The 8,125-nt window shown below is 31.4% G+C and overlaps 1 long non-coding RNA gene across 1 annotated transcript; it reads left to right on the top strand.

Annotated features, from left to right (window-relative positions):
• Window positions 1–4,711: 4,711 nt before the first annotated feature.
• On the top strand, window positions 4,712–7,145 carry LOC148612373 (uncharacterized). The gene is made up of 4 exons (XR_015924370.1): window positions 4,712–5,286; window positions 5,617–5,793; window positions 6,538–6,643; window positions 7,005–7,145. It is a non-coding gene; the product is annotated as an uncharacterized LOC148612373 (long non-coding RNA).
• Window positions 7,146–8,125: the final 980 nt, after the last annotated feature.

The following is an 8,125-nucleotide window of genomic DNA, read 5'->3' as shown; positions in this document are numbered from 1 at the left end:
TTTTTCTTGTGCATTTTAATTATAGTCCCCTGCAGTCATTTTCACAGAAAATTGTAAGAGTAAAATTAGTCATTAGTTATGATGTCATAACTTACAACTAATTTTATTCCTACAATTTTTTTATGAAAAGGGTTGCTTGATTTTACATGTCCATTATCAACCTATTGTAGTATATCACTGTCTGTCAGACAACTCTCATGCTACTTCATAAATCAAGAAGGATTTGATTATTTTATTGATAGAAGAATAATGCCATTTGTTTTTCTATGTTTCCCAATTTCAATTTTAGATTTATGGGACATTGAACAATGAAATATACTGGTACATGTTGGGGAACATCGTATGTGCTTTAACTCAGCTATTCTTTATACTTCTGTGAAGTTAGGAGAAAGGTATACATATACAAAAAATGTACAGTTTATAGGAATAACCCTAACTGTCTTTCTCTCGCTCTTCATCACCACTTCTAAAACACTGATTAATTTTATGAAATTTTAAAGGAAGGTTAGGCATCATACATGTATGTAGACGTGCATGATTAAGAATAATCGTTATCAGATGCTTACAAAGTGAGTTAATCAACTAAAGGCTTTAACATATTTAAAAAATACAAAAAAAAAATTTGAAGAAAAATAGTGTCTGGGCCTTATCTTTAACTTGACCCATTGGTTTTACAGGCATCTTCCCCTGTAATTGTAGAAATTGACTAGTATATTACATACTAAAATATACTTTTAATATAGGCTGATTTGATAGACTAGTATCCTATGGATATGTTTTTTTTTTCAATTTCATATTTGCAATTCATTTTACATGACATGCAACACACTGTACTTTCAAAACAGTAAGAAGACCAACCATACATGAACAAACATGAGTATACATATATTGATAGTACAGTCAGACCTGTCTGTAAAGGGCACCAAAGGAAAGAAGAAAGATGCCCTTAATAGATTTGTAGCCTTTTTACATGTATTTAGGTTGTGACCTATTCAAAACTTTTGATGTGCTTATATTACATAGGAATTTATTTCTTGATATGGTTTGCTATTTTTTTTATGTATTTGTTAAACATTTCATGGTTGTTTTGGTGGCATTATTATTTTAAATTAGAGTTGTTGTTTTTTTTTTTTTCCAAGAAATATATTTATCAAAATTTCAAGATTTTTAAGTAAAAAAACCCCAAAATTTTACTTAAGGGAAAAATAAATGAATATTTTGTATGTAAGGTTTGTCTTGTTATAGCACAGCCACCATTTGCTCTAAATCATATCTGAATGATGTGAAAAAAAATTCATAAGCTGGATTTCCGGATATGCATTTGTGGGATTTTTTCGTGTCACTTCAGGGGTAATATTTCGACTATTTTTAAGCTATTTTGACTTTTTCGCATATCAAAGAATTTGGTTCAATCCCTTTTACTGAGACAATGCTTTGGTACAAAAGATTTTGATAAAACTTGTTATGATGATGCTAGAACATTTATTCTGCGTGTTATGTCAGTAAAAGCTAATCCATCATGTTTTTGATCCTTTGAAACGAAGTATGTAAGCTGTTGTGATGCATAATGGACCTAGAGGAAAACAAAACACATTTTAGCTCACCTTGCTGAAGGCCATGCGAGCTATTGCCATCATCATTAACAATTTTTCAAAACTCCTTGAACAATTGGAACCAAACACAATAGGAATGTTCCTTGGGGTATCCTGCATGGAACTGATGTGAGGATTTATTATCTGTCATGAAAAAACATGTCTGCCATTACTAAAAATTGAACTATGGGGTCAGAATGCAGTTTTTAGAATACATCTCCTAAACCGTTATGTTTAGCCAAATTCTGAGATAGGTAAATATGTTCAGCATGATGAGATCAATCTGTAGTCTAATTTTCATTTAATCTGTTAAGCCATGTTGGACTTATTGCCCCTTTTAAATTTTTTTTTTAGCTCACCTAGCCAAAGGCCCTGTGAGCTATTGCCATCACTTGGCGTCCGTCATCGTCATTAACTCTTCTCCTCTGAAACTACTGACTAATTAGAACCAAACTTGGTATGAATGTTCCTTGGGGAATCCTGCATAGAATTGATGTGGGGATTTTTGATTCGTCGAAAAACATGGCTGCTGTTACTAAAAATAGAACATAGGGGTCAGACAGTAGTTTTTCACTTATATCTAGTAAACCGTTAATTATAGCTGAATTCTGACAATGTAAAAGTGTTCAGCTGTTAAGCTGTTAATGCCCTTTTTCAACGATTTTTGCTATTTTTAATGTTATTTCTTTCAAAAATCTTGTCTGACACTACTTGACCAACTGAAACCAAACTTGGCTTGAATGTCCTTGGGGTATCCTGCATAGAACTGATGTGGGGATTTATGATTCGGCGAAAAACATGGCCACTGTTACTAAAAATAGAACATAGGGGGTCAGACAGTAGTTTTTCACATATATCTCCAAAACAGTTCGGTTTAGCCAAGTTCTATCAATAGCTGAAATGATCCACATTATTAGACTACAATTGTCTTCAGACTCCTTGTAAGAGTTATTGCCCTTGAAAGGGGAAAAATGTCTTGAAAACTATGATAGATTAAAAGAAACTTTCAATTGTTGAAAAGATCTTGTGATAAGTCCTACCAAAGACTTGTTGAGTCAAAATTGCTGGACAACTTCTTGATTAATTTATTGCCTTTGAAAGGCAAAATTCAACAAGGTGAGTGATTCAGGCTCCTGGGATCATCTTGTTTTTTGCTATATTTAATGTTATTTCTTTCAAATATCTTCTCCTTTGACACTATTGGACCAATTGGAACCAAACTTGGTATGAATGTTGCTTGGGGTATCCTGCATAGAACTGATTAGAAATTTTTGATCCATCAAAAAAAACATGGCTGCTGTTACTAAAAATAGAATATAGGGGTCAGACAGTAGTTTTTATATCTCCAAAACCGTTAGGTTTATTCAAATTCTTTCAATTGCTGAAATGATCCATCTTGTAAGGCCTACAAATGCCTCCAGGGATGAAAGTTGTCAGACGACTCTTTGTAAGAGTTATTGCCTTTCAAAGATGAAAAATGACTGGCTTTTTTTTCAGCCAATATCTCATAAACTATCATAGATAGACTTTCAATTGCAGAAATGATGCTTATGATAAATCTTGGACAACTTGTTAATTTGTTGCCCTTGAAAGGCTAAATTTAACCAGGTGAGCAATTCAAGCTTCTGAGTGCCTCGTTTATCTGTCTAGAAACATTGACACAGTTACTTAAGAAAGAACATAGGGGTCTAACATTATCTATTTTGAAAATGTCTCCAAAACTATTAGGTTTAGCCAGATTCTGACATGCTTAAAATGTTCAGTATTGTGAGATCTACCTCTATACCAATTTCGGTGAAAATTTGTGAACCAATATTGGAGTTATTGCCCTTTTCAACTTTTTTTTGCCATTGAAATTTTTAATGCTTTCATTTAAAAAAATCTTTTTTGAAACTAAGATTGATTGGAAGTTGGCATGATTTTTCCTTAGAGTTTCCTGCACAAAATAATTGTGATTTTTTAACTGTGAATAAAAACATGGCCACCATTTCTAAAAATGGACCATGGGGATAAATTGTTCAGCATGATGCCGAAATTTTCAGAAAGATCTGTTAACGGATGTGTGAGTTACAGGTCCTGAAATGGATGTTTTTTCCTGAATTTTACATTTCAAACTTTGAATGTCTTACCGGTATATGATAAAACTACTAGATGGATTGCAACCAAACTTTGCTTGAATGTTCCTTACAACATTTTTAACGAGTACAAAATTCCTTACAATATCAGTAATAATCTGTGTGTGGGGATTTTTTGTCTGGCAAAAAACTATGGCCATTGTTACTAAAAAAAAAAAGACCATATAGGTCAAATTGAAGATTTTAGGAAATAACTTGTAAAAACAATAGGTTGAGCTAAATTTTGACGGGGTAAATTTATTGATCAGCATTATGAATTGACAAATTTTCATTAGAATTTATTGACCTATGTCGGAGTTATTGCCCTTGAAGGGCATAAAAAATACTATTTGAAATTTTTTTTTATAATATGAAAACTGAATGGAAAACTAAGATGCTGTCTTGATTAAATGATTCTTATGACAAAGGTACTGTAGGGTAAATTTTGAGTTATTGTATTTGATAGCTTAAAAGACTTGTTTTTGACTAGGTGAGAGATTCAGGCCCTCTAGAGCCTCTAGTTTTTTATAATACCATATTTTTGTGTAATAAATTGAGTATTAGCTGGTTGATCTTTATGATATTTCGGAATAAGATTCCAAGCAACAAGAGAACTCTGTATTGTTTTTTGAGGTTGTGGGCCCAACCGTTTGGAATAAAAGCGTAATAAGGTCACTCTAAATAACTCTAGTAAAAGCATATGCATCTTGATGATTTTGCTTTACAATATTTTATTTCATTTTAATAAAAAATTAATAATAATTGAAAAATTCTTCTGGTTCCCAACATTGCAAATAAAATTCTTTTTATCCATGGAATTTTTAAATAAATATTCAGTAATTAGACTGTATGTACATAAGATTTTAATTACAATTTTATACAAAAATAGAGGTTTACATATAAATATCACTACAAAATTATTTTTCCAAGTAAAACAGTTATAAATTCATATACATAATATGAATTATTTTATCTAAATGAGACATTTTACAGAACCAAAATTGGATATAAAATAACAAAGGTATAAAGTCTTGAAAATTGGGATTCTAATCATGAATTTGTCAATTGTTTATTTAGTTGTTTATTTGCCAACCAATTTGACACTTAATGATATTCAAATTAGTGAATATGACATCACTAATGAGATGGCGAACTCTCCTATAAATAGCATGCAAGTAATCGAGCAAGACCGTGCGAGACCCGACAGGGTAGTCAAGGACGTTAAAAACCCCCTTAGTTAGTCGAGCACACAAATAAAACACTAAATAAAAGTAATACTCTTATAAGTATCATAATATTCACTTGATTTTTTTAAAATCCTCTGTGGTGTACCCCAATTATACCTGGTTTATCTCCCCTTTATCAGAAAAGACCACTTCCTCGATGCGATTACAAATTAATTTTCCTACCCACTCAGCCCATGGAAATAGAAGTTCGGAATTATCGGACTTTTACATGACTTTTGAACTAAAATCAGACTTCCGAAGGGTATTTTGTGAAAAAACCATGCTGTCAGATTGGGGGGGTCGTCTGAATTTGAGTTTCGTGTACTCACATATGGACATATATTCCACCAAAAAGTAAGTGACACATTAAGGTGAATACAAATGAACCTGAAAATCGTAGTCTGAGATAATTCCAAACCTTCTACAAAAACGCCAAACTTTAAAATTTTCTCCAGGGGCATTGTGTGTGGTTTTTTTTTTATCAGCAGCTTGCTTATGAACTTCGGCATATTTGTCGTTAAATTAATGTTTTATTTGAGTATATTTTTTTCATTTCGAACATGACAGTTTATTTTTATTTCAATTGTTTGCTACATTTTTTTGTTTTTTTATATCTTTATATATCAAAAAATTGATTAGCAAAACGAACGAATATTAATGATATGCATTCATTATTGTTAACAGTGCCGCCATGATGAAAATACAAATATTTTATTTAGCTCGAACACAGTTACAATAATGAAGAATTATGATAAATAACTTAAATGTTTATCATATACCATGTATTTGTTAATTATAATTTGTCTAAATCATGTGCTGTAGTCTTAGTATATGAGTGCAGTTCAAATTACAGGAGATATGGTACACAAAAAACTTTCTTAAGTCTTACACGTGTATTGTATACATGTTCCATAGTCCATACAAACATTTTTAAAGACATGAAGAGTTGTCGTTGAGTCAATGACTGTTGATTTTCATTTAAATGAAACAGTCTACGGTACAAACTTGTTGAACATGATGAGTTGTACAGTTACTTGATTATAGGGTAACACAAACAAAACCTTACAAGAATATGTTATTCGTGTATACAGTACCCCGTATTTCATTTTTGAGAACAAAAATAAATTCATGTACAAGGTCAAGGAAACTCCAGTGAAACAAGTATTGCTGAATAGTTGACCAAGAGCAATCAAAAACAATATTTAATGTTCCTTGGTATTGTACATGTAAGTCATATGAGAACATTTCATACGTAACTTGTGTCAAACTACGTGATTATATGATTTGGAAATTAATCTAAACATTAACATATGCATTTGTATGACCTTATATAAGACACAATTTCCAATTTTTTAAGAAGTTTATTGTGCTATATTTTTTTACTTTTTTAATGGATCCATAAATACAAGCTGTTGACTTACATTTTATATCTGTAACTAAGGATAAGGAACCAGTTTTAACACTCATCAGATTTCTTTTGCACAGTATGTTGTCATGAACACGTACAATTAAACCATAGTCATGATAGTATGATAAAAGTATATCCATGTTGATTTTCAGTATCTCTTTCCATATTAAAAGGAAATATGTTTTGATATTTTCCAGAAAATTTTGGATGCAGCCATCATGTTCACATACCAATGATACAAGTTACCAGACAAGTCATACATAACAGGAAGCTCTGTTCAAATGAAGTATGATAATAGATTGTGTAGGTATTTGAGGTTCTGTATACAATATGTTTATGCCTTGTTTTTTTTTTTTTTAAATTTTGATTTGGGGTGTTCCAAAGGTAGGAACCACCTCTTTTGTTGAAATTTTTTTGCAAAAATGAGGAAATTAATACCTTGACCCTCACTTTCGCAGTTCCCATGACACTTAAATGAAGGTTGTAACATAGATGTAATATTTTAACATAATGGGATGTTTTGTTTGAAGAAAAAAAACATCCAATGAGCCATATAGTGTAGGGTTTACTTAAATAGAGGTCTACTTCAATAAAAGAATCATGAATCACAATAACTTTGAATACGAGTATTATGTATATTTATTACTGATTTTTATACTTCCAGGTCATCCATGGCATATATATGACTGAAAAGAATTCATACATGTAGAATTTAGATGATCTTCAATGCTATTCAAATCTCTGCTTGCACTGTAATGAAAGCTGATATGAAGCTGAAGTTTGAAAATAAAGATTTTCAAAATCATCATATTTCTTATGCAAATGTACAAGGTTTAAATGTGTTGTGCTTCAAAAGTAAAAGTCACTTTCATACATGTATACAATAACAGCCATGTATACTTCTTGACAGTACCATCCTGGAATACAACCTAGAATCCCTTGCACTACAAGCTGTCAGTCTATCAACTGAGCTAAAAAATTACTTCATTGTTTTCTGTAGATTAGGTTGATTATGGTCTTTTGTTAATAGTTTTACTTATTTGTTTTTGGGCCTTTTTATAGATTGCTTAATGGTATGTGGTTTGCCCATTATTGATAACCATGTGGTGATTTCACTTGTAGAAGCTTAATTGTTACTTGCTTGGTTTTTTGAATGACTATCTCATTGGCAAACATAAATGGTACATGTATTTAAGTTTTCTACTTATGACTAGTGAGTGCTAAATCTTTCACTGCTTCTCAAACAAGTAATTTTGTGTAACAACTATTTGGCTAAGCAATTGTTGATTCTGTGAGGTAGCACTATGAAACCGCCTCAAAATGTCATAATAGTAGAGTAGTATAAAGCGGGATCATTTCATACAGTAAAACATTCTTGTCCTGAAATGCAAGAAATAATTGCAATATGCATTGAAACCACAACCAATCAATGAAAAAAAACCAAGTTCCATGGGTAAATAGAATAAAATATAAACATTCACATACATTAAAAATTTTGAAAAAGAAGGACTTACTGTTGAATTTTGAGCTAATCATAATCATGCCATGTACTTGTACCTATAATTTACATTGAATTAGTCTGAATTCATGGTTTCCTTGTATAAACTCTACGAGACTGGTAAATTGTGATTTTTTTTGTTCACAAGTTAAGAGAGATGTTGAGGTGAGGATAATCATACCATAAGCTCATGATGGACCTGTTTAATAGGATATTTTATCGAATGATTATTAGTCAACTGTGCTGGTAATACCTGTTTATTGATCAGAGGGGGTTGTCACCCCTCC

The sequence above is a fragment of the Perna viridis genome, chromosome 7 (assembly GCF_037379345.1).
Source record: "Perna viridis isolate PV_CMFRI_1.1 ecotype Kerala chromosome 7, ASM3737934v1, whole genome shotgun sequence".
Taxonomy (NCBI): domain Eukaryota; kingdom Metazoa; phylum Mollusca; class Bivalvia; order Mytilida; family Mytilidae; genus Perna; species Perna viridis.
This window is presented reverse-complemented; position numbering and strand designations above follow the sequence as displayed.